A 21,436-nucleotide genomic window follows, 5' to 3' on the forward strand; every position below is an offset into this window, starting at 1 on the left:
GGAGGATATTGTTTACTATTTGAATTGGAAATAGTAAAAGTCATCTTTGAAAAATTGAGCAGTTAATTAGCTCACTCGTTAATGCATTTGGGACAAAGCAAGGCAGAGCAAACAGCAGCTCCCTGCTGTGGATGTAATGTATACATTGTGTAACTCCCAAGGTCATTTTGAGAAACTGAACATGCTCTAAATTTCTGGGTAAACTTTGCAGACCATTTAGTACAGGCAGTGAGTACAGATAGAGATATGCTTAATGTTACTCTCCAATCCTCCCCTGAAGGCAGCTTGAAATATTCTGTGCCAAGAATCACTGGCTGTAAGATTCTAAGCCTTTATATGTCAGATAGGTTTTAAAGCTAAGGTCCCATATTGCAGAAACAATCATTATTCCACCAACTTGACCAAATTTAGAGAATTATTTGAAAAAGCAACAGCAATAATGGTGAACTTGCATTTCTGGAATTTTCTTGCATTTCTTGCCTCTCATCATCTCGGATAATCCCAAACCAATGAAGTATTTTTTTTAAGTGTAATTTCTACTGCAATGTGGGGAAGCATGGTAGTCATACAGCATGGTCCCACAAACAGCACGAGATAAATTAACAAATAATCAGCTTTAGTAATTTTGTTTCAGGGATAAATATTGGCCAGGATGCCTGTAAAATATTTTTTCAAATAATGCCATGGCAACATAGGATCATAGAACGGCACATCATAGAAGAAGACCATTCAACCCATTCAGCTTGCACTAGCCCCTATCAAGAGCAACACTCGTAAATGGATCAGAGATCAGTTACTGAATATTTTGAAGTCAAAGGTAGGTAGATTTCTATCTCACGAGAAACAATAATTTTTATTTTGTCTGTAGTCTTTTCCCTGTATCTCTTCCTTCCCCTTATCCCTGTTTTATGGTGTGAATGAACCAGGGGTTAGCAATGCAGCAACATCCACGCCCGACTTTTTGAGTGCGCATAAAAAAAGCTCTACCCCTAATTGTATTCTATATCGGGTTTCTGTGGTGTTATTAACAGAAGATCAATTCATTCCATAACTGAAATTTGGGGGAACATATGCCGCCACTTAATTAGGGGGAAATCAAAAACACCTTCCCGTTTTCAGACAGGTGTGGGATGTTTAAAATTAAACTTCCTGCTGTCCATAACACCATGATGCTGGTGAATGGCAGAGCAGACTTAAGGACCAAATGGCTTACTCAGCTCCTGTTACTTATGTTCTTATTACTTTCTCTGTGTCTCTTTGTTGCCTGTTATAACTTCCCAGTCCACATGATTTCCACTTTTCCTTGCGTTTGTGTAGGTCTTTATAACTGTATACAGTCACTTACCCTCATCTGTTGTCCATGTTTGCCTTTTAGGGATACCGGCAGGTTTTGTAGCATTACAAATGTGTCTATCGGTTTACCGATTAACACCTCCCTCAACCCCAAAACAGGAAGAATTCAGCTTGAGGATGAAAGGATGAGGAGTCAAAAAGGAACACTCGCAGTTATTGAAGTATGACACCATGTATATTTGATTGACATGGAAGAATTACTCTGACCTAGAGAGATTATTCAAAACCCTTACAAACTATAATAGTCTCTGCAGCATTATTATGTTATTTTCCAGTTGTTGCAGCTTTTGTGTCAATTTCAATTTATAAAACCCCTGGTGGACTGACTAATGGCCTTTTAATGGATCGGAAGATGCACAGGCGGTCATGCACATTTGTAATTGCAGAATGATAAGGTTTTTTTTCTGAAATAGCTTTCCAGTCTTACACTTCATCACTAAACAAACTGGAGCAACCGCAGCCGAAAGCCATTCAGGAGACCACATTCAATAGGAAATTAACTTGTAAAGTGGGAATGCTTAATGACACGGGACACAAAAACACAATAATGTCTTCATGTACAATTGCCAATGCCAACCGCAATTAGACACAGTTATCATCTTTCATTGCAAAACGGAATTGAAAAAAAAGACAGAAAATAAGAAATAAGGAAATCAAAGAGACGGCATGGAAAAGAAATTAGCAAGTAAAGTTAAAGAAAACCCAAAGATACCAATATATTAATGGTAAAAGGTTGGTTAAGGAAAAAGTGGGACCTATCCGGGTCCATAGGACTCTTAAATCGGCCTCGCAGGTGGAGGATGCGGTCAAGAAGGCGTATGGCGTACTAGCCTTCATTAATCGAGGGATTGAGTTTAGGAGTCGGGAGATAATGCTGCAGCTTTATAGGACCCTGGTTAGACCCCACTTGGAGTACTGCGCGCAGTTCTGGTCACCTCATTACAGGAAAGATGTTGAAGCCATTGAAAGGGTGCAGAGGAGATTTACAAGGATGTTGCCTGGATTGGGGGGCATGCCTTATGAGGATAGGTTGAGGGAGCTTGGTCTCTTCTCCCTGGAGAGACGAAGGATGAGAGGTGACCTGATAGAGGTTTACAAGATGTTGAGGGGTCTGGATAGGGTGGACTCTCAGAGGCTATTTCCAAGGGCTGAAATGGTTGCTACGAGAGGACACAGGTTTAAGGTGCTGGGGGGTAGGTACAGGGGGGATGTCAGGGGTAAGTTTTTCACTCAGAGGGTGGTGGGTGAGTGGAATCGGCTGACGTCGGTGGTGGTGGAGGCAAACTCGTTGGGGTCTTTTAAGAGACTTCTGGATGAGTACATGGGATTTAATGGGATTGAGGGCTATAGATAGGCCTAGAGGTGGGGATGTGATCGGCGCAACTTGTGGGCCGAAGGGCCTGTTTGTGCTGTGACTTTCTATGTTCTATGTTCTATCAGAGATGAAGAAAGGAACAGTTGTGTAGATGCAGAGGCTGTGGGAAGGGTTTTGAATGATTATTTTGTCTCCATGTTTATGGGATGATGCAGGTTTAGTAGTCCAGGAAGAACACTGTAAGATATTGAACAGAATAATCATAAAGAGAGAGGAAGTACTCGAAGGCTTGGAATCCTTGAAAGTTGATAAGTCACCAAGGCCAGATGGACGGTTTCCAAGGCTGCTGAAGGAAGTCTGGGAAGGGATAGAAGACGCTCTAAGGATGATTTTCCAACCCTCACTAGATACAGGGGAGTATCGAGGACTGGAGAAATGCAAACGGAAGGGATCAAAGGAAATGCCAAACAATTATAGGCCAATTAGTCTTATATCGATGGTGGTCAAATTATTAGAATCAATCCTGAGAGATAGGATGAACTGTCACGTAGAAAGGCATGGACTTGTCAGGGATGGTCAGCATGGATCTGTTAAAGGAAGGTCTTGCCTCACAAAATTGATTGAATATTTTGAGGAAGTGACAAGATGGGGTTGATGAAAGTAGTGCAGTGGATGTTGTCCGCATGGATTTTAGCAAAGCGTTTGACAAGGTCCCACATGGCAGATTGGTCAAAAAAGTGAAAGCCCATGGGATACAGGGTAATGTGACAAACTGGATCAAAATTTGGCTCAGTAACAAGAAACAAAAGGTGATGTTCAATGGGCACCCTTGTGAATGTAAAGTTTTTTCAAGTGGTTTTCCACAGAGTTCGGTGTTGGGCCCTTACTACTGTTTATGTTATATATTAACAATTTGGATGTGAACGTGGGGGGCACAATTGGAAAATTTGTAGACAACACAAAGATTGGTCGAGTAGTGGATAGTATAGAAGGTAGCTATAATATACAAAACACAATATCGGTAGGTTGGTGGAGTGGGCGGTAAAGTGGAAGATGGATTTTAGCAAAGAGAAGTGTGAGGTAATTCATTTAGGGAGGTCAAAACAGTTATAGGGAATACACAATAAATGAGAATATACTAAGAAGGGTAAATGAAGCGAGATATCTTGGCATACAAGTACACAGGTCCCTAAAGGCAGCAGTTCAAGAAGTAAAGGGGCAGGATTTTCCAGCCGTGCTTGCCTCAAAACCGGAAAATCACATCCAAGGTCAATGGACCTTTGCATGGTCCACCCCCACACCCCCTATGATTCCCATGGCGGGCGGGATGGGAAAATTCCCCTCAAGGTTGTAAAGAAGGCATACGGAATGCTCTCCTTCATTGGCAGGGGTATAGAACATAAAAGTAAGGATATAATTTTGGAATTGTATAAAACACAGGTGAGATCACAACTGGAATATTGGGAGCGATTCTCTCATCCTGCCGCGCTAATTCTTTAGCACGGCGTGTCGGGAGAATCGCGTTTCGGCCGATTCGCGGGATTCCAGCGAGCGTTCACACCGTGATTGCACCTTCCAAGCCTGGATTTCTGACGGTGTCTGTGCAGTGCCGGAAATCAGCTGGCAGGCGGGGCTAAGATTTAAATAGCCTTTAAAATACAATTTAAATGTAATTCGTGGGCCCGGGACTGAATTCTCTGAGCCTGCGAGCATCTCTCACCCTGCCAGGAATATTCACTCCAGACTAGCTCCCCACTTTCTTAAAGTTTATTTATTAGTCACAAGTAAGGCTTACATTAACATTGCAATGAAGTTACCATGAAATTCCCCCAGTTGCCATACTCCGGCGCCTGTTTGGGTAAATGCATCTAACCAGCACATCTTTCGACTGTGGGAAGAAACCGGTGAATCCGGAGGAAACCAACGCAGACACGGGGAGAACGTGCAAACTCTGCACAGACAGTGACCCAAGCCGGGAATTGAATCCAGGTCCCTGGCGCTGTGAGGTAGCAGTGCTAACCACTGTGCCACCGTGCCACCCTTGTTCAGGGAACAAGTGGCCTGGCCACGCTGGAGTGAAGGGGGGGGGGCAATTGGAGCCAATGGGGTGGGGCCAAGGGGGGCCTAAAGGACGGGGTCAAGGGGCAAACCATAGGGGTGGGGGGTCCCGCTGCCACTCTGCATGGGGATTAGTTGGGTCTAGAGGGAGGCCAGCGATCAGAGCAGCCTGGAGGGATACTCAGCCTGGGGGGTCTGCGCGGGGGTGGGGGTCTGCCGGGGGGGGGGGGGGGGGGACTGCCTCCCGGGGGTGGGCTCTGCCCGAAAGGTGGGTTGGGGAGATTGTCACTGCTAGAGGGTTGGGGCTGGAGATCGGGCGGTCCGGGAGGGGGGTTGGGTTTGGGGCTTGTTCGCGAATGGCCGGGGGGGCCGCGATCGGGCCATGGGGCGGTGGGGAAAGGGCAGCACTCCAAGAGTCCGAGGCTGGCCAGCGATCGATCTGTCCAGCAACTGCAGGCTGAGAATCCGGGGCCACTGCCCATGCGCAAAACTGTCAGCCTCCGGCGTGACTAGGCCCGGCCCCCTGAGCTTTTAATGATATTCCCGATTGTGACCTCTGCATTGCATAGAGCGTGGGAGATTCTTGTCTGAAGACGCACTGAAAAAACCAGCGTGGTTTACACCAGTTTTCCCGCGAATTCGACACTTAGAACTTTTCTGGGAGAATTGCAGTCATTGTGTGTAGTTCTGGTGACCATATTACAGGAAGGACATAATTGCTCTGGAAAGAGTGCAGAGGGGGTTTACAAGAATGTTGCCAGGGCTAGAAAAGTGTAGCTATGAGGAGAGATTGGATAGGATGGAGTTATTTTCCTTGGAACAAAGAAGGCTGAGGGGTGACTTGATAGACTGTACAAAATTATGAGGGGAAGAGATAGAGTAAACAAGATAAAATTGTTTCACTTGATGGAGAATTCTAGAACCAGGGGACATAGAAACATAGAAAATAGAAGCCGGAGTAGGCCATTCGGCCCTTCGAGCCAGCTCCGCCATTCATTTTGATCATGGCTGATCATCAAAATCAATATCCTGATCTCACCTTCCCCCAATATCCCTTGGTCCCTTTAACCCCAAGAGCTATATCTAATTTCTTCTTGAAATCACACAATGTTTTAGCCTCATCTACTTTCCATGGTAGTGAATTTCACAGATTCGCCACTCTCTGGGTGAAGAAATTTCTCCTCACCACAGTCCTAAAAGGTTTATCCCTTGTCCTCAAACTATGACCCCTAGTTCTGGACTCCCTCACCATTGGGAACATTCTTTCTGAATCTACCCTGTTTAATTCTGAGAGAATTTTAAAAGTTTCTATCAGCCCCTCTCACTCGTCTAAACTCCAATGAATATAAGCCTAAGGGATTTAGTCTCTCCTCATATGACAGACCTGCCATCTCAGGAATCAATGTGATAAACTTTCGCTGCACTCCCTCTATAGCAAGGACACCCTTCTTCAGATAAGGACACCAAAACTGTACACAATACTCCAGGTGTGGCCTCACCAATGCCCTGTACAATTGCAGCAAAACATCCCTATCACTATATTCAAATCCTCTCGCTATGAAGGCCAACATACCATTTGCCTTCTTTACTGCCTGCTTTTCAGTGACTGATGCACAAGGACACCAAGGTCTGACTGAGTATCCACCTCTCTCAATTTACACTCATTCAAATAATAATCTGCCTTCCTATTTTTGCTAGCAAAGTGGATAACATCACATAGATGTAGATTCAAGATAAGCAGCAGTAGGTGTAGATGGGACATGAGGAAGAATTTTATTAAGCCGAGGGTGGTGGGTGTCTGGAATTTGATGCCTGAGTTGGTGATGGAGGCAGAGACCCTAAATTCTTTTTAAAAGTACCTGGTTCTGCACCTTAAATGCTGTAAGCTACAGGCCTATGGACCGGGTGTATGAGGGTGGGATTAGAAAGGACACCTGGGTGTCCTCAGGCTGGCATGGACACGATGGGCTGAATCGCCTCTGTCTATGCTGTAACTTTCCTATGGTTCTATGGCTCTAACTTTTATGCCCACCATTTAGAATGAGAAATATTTATTTCTCTCAAAAAATTCATCGAGAGCAGTGCAGTACAAAGGGAATTGCTGTCTACACTTGGGTGGGGCTACAGTGACACCATTTTAACTAATGCACACCCATTTTATCAGAAAATACCTTACACACATCCACTTAATACAGGTAATGCTGACACGTATATTTGCTTAAAGGTATCTTTCACTGTTAGGTAATAAAGGGAAGTGCACTCACTGTGATCAAAGCAGACCCATCATTCTGCTTTTCATCTTATCATTTTACCATGAACAAAAAGGGTTAACGTACATATGCATATAACATGCAATTATGAGTATTGAACTTATGAAGCCTAATGGCACTGTCCATTACTCATATTTTATTTACTGAAGAGATATGTGATTATCCACAGCTAGATTCCCAACTAGTCACTTTAATGTATTGAACAATCCTAACCTAAGGCACAGTTTAATACCATCATTTAGGTCCACAATGAGATCTGGTTTACTACCAGTGCACGCGCTAGAGTGAGCATAGAAACGGGCGGTTAGAGCTAATCAATGCGTGGCTGGAGAGATGGTGTAGGAGCAAGGAAATCAGATTCCTAAGACATTAGGACTGATTGTGGGGGAGGTGGGAGCTGCACAAGTTAGATGGTTTGCACCTCAATGGGGCCAGGACCAATATCCTCGCTAGTGCTGTTGAGCAGAGTTTAAGCTAGTTTCACAGGTGGGTGGGAACCTAAATGTAGACTCAGATGAGGCAAAATCAGAAATAGTTATGGAAGGCAAAAGAAAATCAGTGAGTACGGAAGGCAGAAGAAACAAAAGATAGAAAGTTAAAAAGAAAGTTTGGTGGTGCTCAAGGATATATACTTCAATGCAATGAGTATAGCAAATAAATAAGGTGAGCTGATTGCACAGATAATGCGTCAGTATGATATCATAGCTATTCTAGAAATATGGCTTAAAGAGGGACAGGAATGGCAGCTCAACATTCCTGGTTACAGAGTTTTCAGGTGAGATAGAGAGGGGAATATAAAGGGAGGGGTAGCAATTTTGGTTAGAGAAGCTGTGGGGTGGGGGGTGGCAGCAGGAGATATGTTTGAAAGATTATCAATTGAGGATTGAACTCAGGAACAAATATAGGGCAGTCATACTTCTGGGAGTGTACTATAGATCCCCAAACAGTCAGAGGAAGATCGAAGAACAAATATGTAGGCAAATCTCTGAGAATTGCAAAAGCAATAGGGCAGTAATAGTAGGCCATTTTAACTACCTCAAAATTAACTTGAATTGTTTTAATGTGAAAGGAATGGAGAGAGCAGAATTCTTGAGGTGCTTTCAGGAGAACTTTTTTGGCTAGCGTATAGCAAGAGGGAACACAGTTCTAGAATTTAGGGCCCAATTTTACCATCAAGTTGCGCCTGTTTACGGGCACGAAAATTTGGTAAAGTCGGGCATGAGGCGAGTAGCACAATCTGTGCCCGCCTCTGCGCTGGTTCCCCCTTTTGGTGGTAATGATCATAATTCAGTCAATTTAAGTGAAGGGGTGAAATCAAAAAGGAAATTAGGAAAGCGAAGAGAGAATACTGGCAAGCAAAACCAAGGAGAACTCAAAGATGTTTCACCTACACTTTAAGAGTAAGAGGGTAACTAAGGAAAGAAAAGGGCTCATAAAAGACCAAAAGGAATACCAATGTGTGGAGGGGAAAGATATGGCTATGGTTCTTAAAGAATACTTTGCATCTGTTTTCATAAAAGAAGGGAACAAGCAGACATTTTAGTTAAGGAGGAGGATTGTGAAATATTGGATGTGGTAAACTTGGGAGAGAGGAAATGTTAGAGTGATTAGCGTCCATGAAAGTGGATAAATCACCAGAACTGGATTAAATGTACCCCAGGCTGTTAAAAGAAGCCAGGATGGAAATGGCAGAGGCTCTGACCACCATTTTCCAATCCTCACTGGATACAGGTATGTAACCGAAGGATTGGAGGTCTGTTGATGTTGTACCTTGTTCAAAGAGGTATCTGCATATGCACCTAAAGTGCTGTAATCTGCAGGGCTCCAGACCAAATGCTGGAAAGAGGGAATAGGCCTTTCCGTACAGTGACGGAAGAAGAGTAAGGCAGTAAGAGTATGCAGCTCTCTGCAGGCAGTGACAAAGTAGCATTGTCATCAGCTTAGTTGCTGGACACCTGTCAACCCATTAGTTGGGGAATGAAACCAAAAGTGAAGGCAAATGCAAAGTGCGACACTCAATTGTTGTTGCCATTAATATCTAATATGGCTGGCTGCACCTCATGTTTATTCATTCTCCTTCATATGCCTTTTCCATGAGCTGGAGAGGAGGGGAAGGGAAATAAATTCTAAACCCATGACTGTTCATGCAATAATTGACAAAACCATTGCGCAATAGAAAAAAGTAGTTCAAAGTTTTCAATCAAGACCAATTTTGGGGGTTGTTTCAATAAGGGTGGGGAAAAATGGGAAAACAATGACTATTTTAAATTGTACATGCATCGGGACATGGTGCCATTTTTAAGAACTCTATAATTGATGATAATATATTGCTATTCCTTCAGTGTCACTGGGTCAAAATCCTGAAACTCTCTCAGGGACAGGGTTGCACCACATGGAGTTCTGTGGTTCAAGAAGGCACCTCTTCGCAAGAGAATTGGAGATGGACATTAAATGCTGGCTTTCTCCGTGACACATACAACCATGAATCAATCGATTAAAAAAAGGAAAAATGTAGAGGACACAGCCTTTGTGGTATTTGGTTGAAGACAGCATTGCAGACAATACTCCATCAACAGCTTCATATTAGTGAGTGGTGCTTCCAGGATCAGAAGATGAGTTTGATTAACAAAGACACTGGGTGGGATTTTCCGGCTGCGCGCGCCCCAAGACCGGAAATTTGTGCCCGAGGTCAACTGACCTTTAAATTATCTGCCAGATTTTCCATCCCACACACTACGATTCCCATGGTGGATGGGATGGGAAAATTCCATCATTAGCATAGATGAATTTCTGAAAACCAGTCATAGACCTTATTCCTTGATCAACCAACACTCCTAAAAGGAGGAACTGGTCTCGTGTTTCTTGCCCACTAAGCTCAAATCTCCAATACACAAAATTGTATCTGAAGCAGATTCTAGAGAACAGAAGCTGACCAATAAGAAACATCAATTTCAAAATTAGGGCCAGAATTTGACATCAAACTCAAATGCCCTGACTGGACTTTATTGCTGTAGATTAAGATTTCCTGTCACAGACTGGCCTCAGCAATAATATACCCTTGCTTTTATAATTCTTATTCACAAAGTAGACTCAGATACCAAAGTTTACATTCTGCTGACACAAAAGCAGCCTAACGTTCGGTCTGAAGATGGTGAAAAAATGTTAAGACTTTGCTCACTGATGGCACTGTTGAGAGTTTGCATGACATTGTTTAAACCAACTGTCAGAGATGATACAAACAATAGAGAGAGGCTTTTAACCATAAAATGTATATAAGTGAAGTTGTTATCTCAGAAAGAAGTCTCTGTGTTTGCCCCTTTCAAAGCATTTTGTAAGGCATGATATTAATAAACTGTCAAGATAGTATAAATTCTTAAGAACACAGTCTAAATATTTTAGTCAAGCTGTGGGGGTATAGAAGCTTTCGAAATATTTCCCTGATCCGTCATGCAGTTACAATAGCTATTTCAGCTAATAAAGAGCAAAAATGATTTAGTGCAAGTTAAAGCTTTGTAGTTTTGCTTTATATATTGTCCAGTTCTTTATCATTCATCATCTGACTGTGAACCAGGGGGTTGATGTAATGCTTCAAAGGCATCTGGAGACAGCAGAAGCTATAATGTGTTTATCTGAAGGATAACGAAGATCCCAATGTTAGTTCAGCAGCCTCCCCCAGCCAGAGATAGATAATCAAATATTGTGTTCCAAATACATCATCTCAATGGATTGGGCACTGTCATGACATTTTAAATAATATGGCCCCTCAGGAATTTAATATGCAAGATTATAATGAATTGCTTTGTGCTTGCAATTAATTCTGCTTGAAATAGAAAGGAAATTGATTACAAACTATTTTTGTTTTGGGTAATGAAAATAATTTTATGATAGAAAAGCACTGAATTTTCTATATGGGGCAAATGAGATGGGGGTGGGGGGGAGTTGAGATTTTGACTTTAGCTAATATTGTAAAGCGGGCAAGACCTGAGATCAGACCTGTCTCAACATTCACTTCCATTGACTTCCAAATGTTCAAAATCCTCTGGCATTATTTGAAGAAGGGCAGAAACACTTCCCACAACCAACAGCTAAATAACATTATATGTTTGTGCAACCTAGCATGGGAACATGACTGCCAGGGTTATCTCCAGAACTTTAGATTGTGCATTCCGAAACATAATTAATTACGTATGAAGTGCATGGAAAGGTCTCCCTGAGGCATGTTAAGATGCTATGTAAATACAAGTCTTTTGTTAAAATACTTTGATTGTGGTAAAGTAGAATAAATATTTAAACTTGGTGTCATCAGTTTTGTAAAGTAAGAGAATGTTCTAGAGCATGTTAACCATTTCGCTTTTCAGTCCAATACTATACCCAGGAAAGAGACATTAGTGCCTTTGTAACTGCTTGGTGAACAGGCCAAATCAAAATCAATGTGAACCTTATAGAGTTGTAAGGACTCTGGTGCAGGTGCATTGACACTTCAGCCATTTTTCTGGGGTTTCTGCAGCCCTTCCAGTGAAGTTGTAGCAAACAAGCAGTGGAAAATCATCTCCAGAGAGTGCCTGAATTCTCTGATGAAAAGAAGCAAAATGGTTCCTCTGAGATTCAAGACTTGCACTTTCTGGCAACAGTTTATGAAAAAGCCAAAAACCATGACGAACAACAGTGATGACAGCCCTTCACCTTGTTATACTGATAACGTGCCAAAACATTCCTCTGGAAAATTAGCTTTTGCAAGGACAACTGCATAAAAGGTCAAACTGTTTTTTTTACAGCAGAACTATAATTATTCATATGAAGGTGGATCTGTTGTCACACCTACACAGATTTGATGATGGCAATTAGCGTTATTATGTGACATCCAGTTCTTGAACAGGTGTGATGCGGTGTTGTAGAGATCCAACGACAGAATATCATATTTTCTGTTCATTTAAATCACCTTTGCATTTTTATAAACAATTAAATTCCTTTTAGTTTTTACACAGAGGACAACATCTTTCAAGACTCCACAGCAACAGCTGGACCCTATATGCAATGGGCAGTTTCTTGTATGATTACAAGCTATATTCCCTGCAATTGGCCCACTATGGGACGGACAGGTTCAGCTCCCTTATGGCACAAAGGGCCCTATTTTACCATTTTGATTCTAAGTTCTGTGCAGACTTGAAACTGGGAGTGTTTCAGATCCCACTTTTAGACCCGTTCTCAGGCACCCCCAGACGCACTCTGCCTGAAAATATATCAGCAATTCCGTATCACGCTGCAGAAGCCTGTGGGTGGGGCTTAACACACCCGAAATCCTACAGCAGCGATCGGGACCTCCAACTGTGCATGCGCAGAAGAAAAACAATGATAGAATGTGGCTCCTCTGCCACATCGCTCCCGGGCTGGATAATGCATCCCCCTGGCCCTCACAGACATTGCCCCACCCCCACAACATTACTAACCCCCTTATCCCCACACTCCCTCCACCACCCAAACCGATCACAGGCCCCGCCCCTCCTCCTTTCCTCCGATCTCAGGCAGAGTGGCAGCAGACCCCCCTTCCCCTTCACTGATCTCAGGCAGAGTGGCAGCGGACCCCCCCTTCCCCTTCACTGATCTCAGGCAGAGTGGCAGCAGACCCTCCCTTCCCCCTCACTGATCTCAGGCAGAGTGGCAGCGGACCTCACCTCCCCCCTCTCCCCCCCCACCGACCTCAAGCAGAGAGCCTTCGGATGCTTGGCACTTACCTCCTCACTAACCAGAGCATTGGACTTTTGTGGAGCATGTCTGTTTCACGCCGATTCTGGATGGGCGAATGCAGCGGTAAAGGGGGAAATGTCGATAAGATTGGGCATGCAGCCCATTAAGTCAATTTAAATCCATGCAAATGGCAATTTAAATGCCGTTCCAGGCATGGTCCCGATCGCGGCCATTTTCAGGCCTTGGTAAAAGGGAACCGGCGTGGAGGTGGGCGCAGATTGCGCTACTTGCCTCACACCCAACTTTATCAAGTTTTTGCACCCGAAAACAGGTGCAACTTGATGGTAAAATCGGGCCCAAAGTCTTAGAAAATTCCATCCCAATTGTAGTTGAAATTGTATTTTCCAGTTAAGTTTTAGATATCCATACAAGTCAACCATTTTCAGACCCCAGACTCAAGAGCGTTACAAGAAATTAGTCCTGAAACCACATCTACATAAGTGCCTGTGCCTGTCACGTTTCCACAAAATGTGACAAGAAAAATCTACTTTGGTTTTCCTGCATCACAGACAGTAGACCTCATTTAAATTGTGGAAAATGGGTTGAAGTGAACAATGGAGGGAACCTGGACTAGGATCTGGGGGGAAAGAACCTCATGATCCAACAAAATGGTTATTTTTTTAACAAGAATTCTAATGAATCTTACTATTAGCTGCAGTGGATGCTGAAGGATCCTGACTGAGAAACGCCCTGACACCTGCCTTTGTTACACAGGAATTCTTCAACAAGTGTTCGCTCTCTAATTAACATAGGCAAGAGGCATTTTATCCATCCACTATGGAACCTAACAATCGCCCCCAAAGGAATTTATTTAATCATGGGATCAAGGCATGCTCAGAGTGGGTTCAGGATCAGGATTCAGGATATCCCACTGCTGAACTGGTATGCTCTGTATTTATTTTATGTCTGAAAAACAGACAAACTAATTTCTGCCCAAATGATTCTTTGCACTACAGGGTCACATTTTTCCCTTCATCATCTCTATAGTATGAAAGCCTGGAATTTGCCACATGTCTTTTTGATTTGATTTGATTTGATTTAATTTATTATTGTCACATGTATTAACATACAATGAAAAGTATTGTCTCTTGTGCGCTATACAGACTATACCATTCATAGAGAAGGAAACGAGAAAGTGCAGACTGTAGTGTTGCAGTCATAGCTAGGGTGTAGAGGAAGATCAACTTAATGCAAGGTAAGTCTATTCAAAAGTCTGACAGCAGCAGGGAAGAAGCTGTTCTTGAATTGGTTGGTACATGATCTCAGAGGAGCCACCAGAAAAATTGCATTCATAGTATTTTCCCAAGCCTTGTGCAACTCTGAAGGTAGGATAAGCGGAAATTCAAACTCACCAGTGTTGAAGTGCAAGCCCCTTTCCTGCTCCAATTTAATGACACCCGTTAGTCTTAGTTCAACTTGGTGGCTACATTAACCCAATCACTTCAATATAATGAAAGATGAACTGTTGTTCTTTAAAATAGGTAAAAGGTCTGCCTGAAGTACTAATCCTTGAAGTAGCTCCGACAAATTATCTCAATGAACTGTGACATATAGCAAGAGAATGTGTGAAACAGTTAGAACTTTCTCCTTGGTGCTGGGAAATTACATCAAAGAAAAGAAAAACCTTTTAATCTTATGAATAGTGTGAAGAATAAAAAAAAGATCCTCTGTTATATATATGTGCAACCTGGAGATGGAGTCTAAGTGCTTTAACTGAAAAACTGTAATGGTATTTTAGAGCTGATTTATCTATTTTAGGGTCCAAGGAAGCTTTGATCCAAGGTTAATCAAATCACTGGTTAACTTTGAAGGACTAACTATAGGCTATTTTAAAGGACAACTTTATCAGTGGCTTCCTGGACTAGGTGCTGTTTTCCCTTGGTTGTTCTATAATATTAACATTAATGGTGCATCCCAGCATCTGTGAAGTAACTTTGGGATGCATAGGGTTCGTTGACCTAAATATAAGTTAAGACTCAATGTGAAATATGGTTTTGATTCACATCATTATCACAGGGTAACAAACCTTTGTTGTTTTATAGTCAAGTGTAATCAAACTGATGAGGATATCATCTTCAAAAATGTAGTTGAACTTCAAAAGGAAAGGCATTCTTATAGCCTCAGGACTTTCTTGTGATCTTCAAGTTTCTGTACATCAGTTACAATTAAACCTGCCTCCCAACTGCTTTAGGATTACAGAAAAGGTTGGATTCCATAGACAAGCCCTATTCCTCTCTCATCTGAAACCAGCAGCAACAGCATGGAGTAGGTAGATTAACAAGCCACAGCATTGTCATGTGCTCTTCCACCAAATCACATTGCTCACTGACTCATCTGTCCTTTTGGATAGGTGGATAACACTTCAACCAGATGGTTCAGGCCAACCTGTCTATCAGATTTGACTTTGATTTGATTTGATTTATTATTGTCACATGTATTAACATACAGTGAAAGTATTGTTTCTTGCACACTATACAGACAAAGCATACCGTTCATAGAGAAGGAAATGAGAGAGTGCAGAATGTAATGTTACAGACATAACTAGGGTGTAGAGAAAGATGAACTTAATGTGAGGTAGGTCCATTCAAAAGTCTGATGGCAGTAGGGAAGAAGATGTTCTTGAGTCAGTTGGTACATGACCTCAGACTTTTGTATCTATTTCCCGACAGAAGAAGGTGGAAGAGAGAATGTCCGGGGTGCACGGGGTCCTTGATTATGCTGGCTGTTTTGCCGAGGCAGCAGGAACTGTAGACAGAGTCAATAGATGGGAGGCTGGTTTGAGTGATGGATTGGGCTACATTCACAATCTTTTGTAGTTTCTTGCGGTCTTGGGCAGAGCAGAAGCCATACCAAGCTGTGATACAAGAAGGAAGAATGTTTTCAATGGTGCATCTGTAAAAGTTGGTGAGAGTCGTAGCTGACATGCCAAATTTCCTTCGTCTTCTGAGAAAGTCGAGGCGTTGGTGGGCTTTCTTACATTTAGTGTCGGCATGGGGGGACCAGGACAGATTATTGGTGATCTGGACACCTAAAAACTTGAAGCTTTCGACCATTTCTACTTTCAGATCCTTCAGAAAAAGGAATTTTACATTGCGTACAGTTCTGGTCACCACACTACCAGAAGGATATGGAGACTTTGGAGAGAGTACTGAAAAGGTTTACCAGGTTGGTGCCTGATTTGGAGAGTATTAGCTATGAGGAGAGATTGGATAAACTTGTTTTCACTTGAACATCGGAGGTAGAGGGGCGACGTGATAGAAGTTTACTAAATTATGAGAGGCATGGATAGAATGGATAGTCAGAGTCTTTTTCCCAGGGTAGAAATGTCAATTACTAAAGGACATGGGTTTAAGGTAAAAGGGGGAAAGTTTAAAGAATATGCGAGAGGTAGGCTTTTGGCACAGAGGTTGATAATGGAATGCACTGCCAGAGGAAGTAATAGAAACAGATACAATAGAAACATTTAAGAAGCATTTTGACAGATACATGAATAGGCAGGAAAGAAAGGGATCTGGACTGCATAGTGGCAAAAGGTCTTTAGTTTAGAAAGGCGTCATGTGTCGGTGCAGGCTTGGTGGACCGAAGTTCCTGCGCCTGTTCTTTGTTCTTTGAACATGGGCAGGCAAAGATCCCACCCACGCACGCCACCACCCCCCCCCCCCCACCCCCCCCCCCCCCCCCCCCCCCACCCCATCACAGCATGAAAGCCAGGCGCAAGACCACCTGCACTTGAGCGGCTCTGCCTGCAGCTGTTGGGACTTTCATTGGCTTCAGATAGGGCTTCCACCCCATCCAATCAAATGACTGGCAACTGCCTTGTCCCAGCAGTGGCATTGAGAGTGGTGGTCACTTCTGGGACTGCAGTCCATCCACTGAAGAATAGGAACCATGGTTCTTGGACCAAGCTGAGTCTGGGATCTCACCAGAGCTAGTGAAGGATATGGGGACTGGGGAGGACAGAGAAGGGAGTGAAGGAGGTGGTGGAAAAGACAACACTGGGGTGAGGGGAAATCTTGGAGTGGAGGCCTCTAATGGACTCAAGGTGCTCGCACAGGAGGAAGATAACCCTCTAGCCAGGCTAGTATGCCACCAGCTTTTGCTGTGTAGGCTGGATGTTTGGTGCTGGCCTCTCCTGCTATGAGAAATACCCAGTGGTGATAATGCTGGCCCACTTAATGGCCCATGGCCTGACACCTCCCCTACCATGGGTAAAACACTTACTGGGTACTCCGTGGCAGCTAGGCAATGGGCACAGTGCCACTGTTCTGGTTCCCATTTTCCATCAAATTCAGTCCAACAAACAAATGCAACAGAAAACTATTAAAATTGCAAACAACTTGTTTAAACTCCTTTAAGTGCTAAAGTTCTTTAGAATCTCAAAGCTTCTTTTCAAAATCATTCAAGATAGTTCTTTGATGTTGGTGCATGCATAAACCCAATTCCTTGCTGTGATATGGAAATGTAATTGGAAAGAATGAATGAAAAATATCCACTTCTTGTAAGGCTTTTTTTTAACCAAAAATAATCTTTCATGTTACAGATGTAACAGATGAGAAAACAATTCACTTTGTCTTTGGAGCTTTCCAGATGGGTTATCCATTATTGATAACAACTGATTTTACCCTGTTTTCCTGCACAGATTAAGAACCAAGCTTAGAATTTGTGTGCCATTACATTCCAAGTTACACCCCAAGTTGCTCCCCCTGACAAAAATAGCGATGAGCTGCTAACTCAACTCACACCATTCACTGCCAAATGGGCCATCCATTTCACAGCATGCATCTCTTAAAGGAACGGGACACCATGGTTACAGGCAGCTCATATTGAAGTTTGTTCACAATGTCTTGGTTTCCTAATGCTTCAATGGAAGTTTTGGTGAAGGAGGGTATCTGCAAGATGAGTAACATCTCCACCAGGCAACAGGAAGCTATCAAAGCAAGTTATCTGACACTAGTGGGCAGAAATGGGAGAGCAGATGAATACCAGAGGCATCCCAACACTCCAGGCCCACTCCTCACACAAGTAAATGATCTGAACTTCCTAACCCATACCGTTTCTCACTCTCTCCTTTGTCGTGCAGGAATGATAAACTCAGCAGTCTCTCTTTTGTCTTGCCGGCTAGCCAGATTATCCATTCTGTGACTAGATTGTTCTAATTTTATTCTGGCCAATGCGGCATTCTGAGGTAAAACCTCTGTGTGATACCAGATGGATTACTGAGACTTTTTTTTTCCATCCTATACTTTCTTCCGGAGCTTACATTTTGGAATCCTCCCATAAAACTGTGGCAGAAGCATAATTTGTCAGAAAACCAATATTCTAAGAGCTGGCTGTATGTCTGATAATACAGGAAAATTTCCCTTTTACCTTACTTTTTGACTTCATATAAAAACCATAAGTCTAAGGCGAGGCAAGCTTTAGAACACGTTTTCTATACAAACACCAAATTATAAATAATGCACTCTATATTCAAGGTTACAGTATATTAAACAACAATCTGTTACCTTGTTTAACACTAACCCAAGGAGTACACAAAGCAGCTGACTTATGTCAAAGCACAAATCAGTCCTCTGGCCTTACTGAAAGTTGGAAGCAATTCTTTTCTCCTTTAAGGAGTTCGAAATAACAGTCTTGGGACTGCATGCTTCATGATTTGAATAGACCTGCTGATTGTGCAAAAACAGAAACAAGGACAACAATGATGAGTGGATGGATTTTCCTTTCAAAGGTGACATTATGCTGGAAAACAGGAACAAAAGGTTCAGGTAATAGAAACAGAGAAATGGAAAGAGAAATTACCTTCACTTTTTTTTTGTTCCCATGACATGATGTTTTTATCTTGATTGAGGACTGTACAGATGGAAATACAAAGATAATGGAGAAGCCAGTACCATGGTAACTTATTGCACAAGCATGGAGGTCCAGTGGGAGCTTTTCTCTCTTCTCTTTATCCTCATTTTGAACATTATCATTCGCTATTTTGGAAGACATCATTTCTTGAAAAATAGAGCTGATGGTGAAATTGCCTTGTCTTTCGATGTTTGAATTCAAATTGATTCAGGCCACATTACTTTGATACTTCTGGGCTCTTGGCAGCTAATGTTTCTAAGAAATTGTAGCAAAGTCCATCTCTTTTCATAAATAAGAGCTTGTGCAGCCCTGAGTTGATGGCAGGTATTATTTACATTGCTACTACAATAACAAATAACATATTTGCCCTTAAAATGCAATGTAACTTTTAACATTTTTTTAGAATCAACACCAAAGAGTTTTAAATTTCGCAACTTAGTTCCCATGGATTATAGAAGATTATCAAATGCTAAAAGATTATTGGAAGACAGCTAGAAAGGAACATTTAGCCCAATTGCAAGCATTGGGTGGTAGAGTGAGTTAAGACATGATACCTATTAATGCTGGATTATGAGTTCAAGCCCAGTTGAGCCCAAGGAGATGGAAGTCTCCTCTATCACCTTTAATGCTCCTCTGACTTTGTATTTACTGAGTCTTAACTCAGTAACTTAGCGTCAACAGCATTAAACTACCCAAGAACTCGCTGACTCGGAAGAATCGAGAAAGATTGGTGGTGTGAGGAACAGAAATCTTCATCGTGGATGTTCATCTAAGTTTTTGTTTGAGATGCATCAGTTGGATTTTTACACCAACTTTTTCACATACTTGGGGGTGCTTCATGCTGTGACCGGATCTCAAACTAGGAAAGATTTTCACTTCCAGTGTTCCCACTTTTATAAATCCAGAAAAAAATAAGTACAATTGTAATTATTCTTGACAGTTGTGAAAGTCTGTCTGAGTATTTGTTGCTGTTATTGCGCATGTTAAAGTTGATTGATTTTTTTATGGAATAGATAGGTAGAAACAGATGGTTCATAATTGGAGTCTCACTCAACTGGAGCATAATTCCTAGCTTTGGGAATTCAGGGACATAATAGGAGTTTTATGTGCTGACTCTCGACTGCTATCCATATTTTAATCAATATGTTTGCCCTGTTCACTGAAGGTAAACATGAGTCCTCAAAGGATTTCTCAAATGTGAGGCAACAGATTGATGAAACAAATCACATAAAGATATCAGACTTTCGTAACGTGAGCAGTCATTTCCAAATCTCACTTCCTTGACTCATTTTCAGCATTGCAATTGACTCGCTCTTATACACAGTGCATGACAGGCAAGAATTATTCACCCCCACGTGAGTACTTATTTTATATGTGTAATATTAATCTCAAAAGCTATAATCAGCGAAACATTAATTTTGTGCAGCTCAAATCTTTTCTTTCAGCATTGGTTAATGGACCAATTTGCATCAGTGGGAGTTTGAGCCTTACAGTTTTATTTTGTTTTGCATCAAGGTCAGATTGACATTAAAAAAAACATGCACACAAACTATGCAGAATAAATCCCTGTAACAGATAGCAGCTGCTGCACAACTGGAAGAGTAATGGCTGTATCTTCAGATAGCAACCTTTATGTGTACCAAATATATGCAGCACACCAGAATGAGCTGCTATCTTGAGCTGCCTCAGTAATTTTCTGTTACTAGATGACATGAACAGGTGTTAACAACAAGACACGTCCACAAAAGTGAAGACACTAATAGATCATGTCTATACTTACTCTAAAGGTCAAGGAACAAGGTTTTCTACTTCCTTGCTGATGTTCTCCAGCTATTTTACTGGTTTCAATATAATATTAATACCTACTTTAATATTTGGAAAAACTGTGGTTCCTTGCATTTCCTTATCCGACAGATGATCGTCCACAACTGTGATAAATAATGAACTATTGAACCATGTTATCATACATTCAAAGTAAATTATCTCAAAGCATTGCAAGAGTATATTTAGAGAAGAAGGAGGATGAAGAAGAGAGGAAACTAGAGATGGGGTCAATTAAAGTGCAAAAGTCAACTGACCCACTCCGAACCTTCTACCTCCCCAACAGGTCAAAATATTAATCTGCAGCGGGGCACTTGTCACCAGCTGGCAGCACCCAATCCACAATTTTAGTTGTAACCTTAGCAAGAGAACACAGACAGTTTCCCAATCAGGTCAAACCTGCCAAATTATGGATTGTAAGCCAGAAACGAACAAGGCATGGAAGTTTAAACATTTCTTTAGGTTTTCTTGTGAGTCTTAATTGGAAGACTTCAGCCACCCTTATTTGGGCTTCTTCCCTCCCTCTACACATCTTCCCCACCCCCTCCTCATTCCACACATCTTCGGCTGCAAGCTCTTGCCGGCAATCTTGCATTTCAACTCTCTAACCAAAGAATGCCAAAAAACATGTCACAGTGGAGGAGTAGGTGGGGGAGCATGGGCAGAATCCCGGCCTATGTTTTTAAACTTAAATAAGGGTAATTATGAGGGAATGAAAGCTGAGCTAGCTGAAGTGAATCGACAAATTAGGTTAAGGGATAGGTCATAGAAACATAGAAACGAGAAGCAGGAGTAGGCCATTTGGCTCTTCGAGACTGCTCCACCATTCATTTTGATCACAGCTGATCATCGAATTCAATATCCTGATCCCCCCTTCCCCCCATATCCCTTGATCCCTTTAGCCCCCAAGAGCTTTAGATGCTAGAGATGCAGTGGCAAACATGTACGGGAATATTTCAGAATGCACAGAATAGATACATTCTAACAAGAATGTATCCAACAAAAAGTCCAAAGGACTGGATTC

Source organism: Mustelus asterias, chromosome 5 (genome assembly GCF_964213995.1).
Source record: "Mustelus asterias chromosome 5, sMusAst1.hap1.1, whole genome shotgun sequence".
Taxonomy (NCBI): domain Eukaryota; kingdom Metazoa; phylum Chordata; class Chondrichthyes; order Carcharhiniformes; family Triakidae; genus Mustelus; species Mustelus asterias.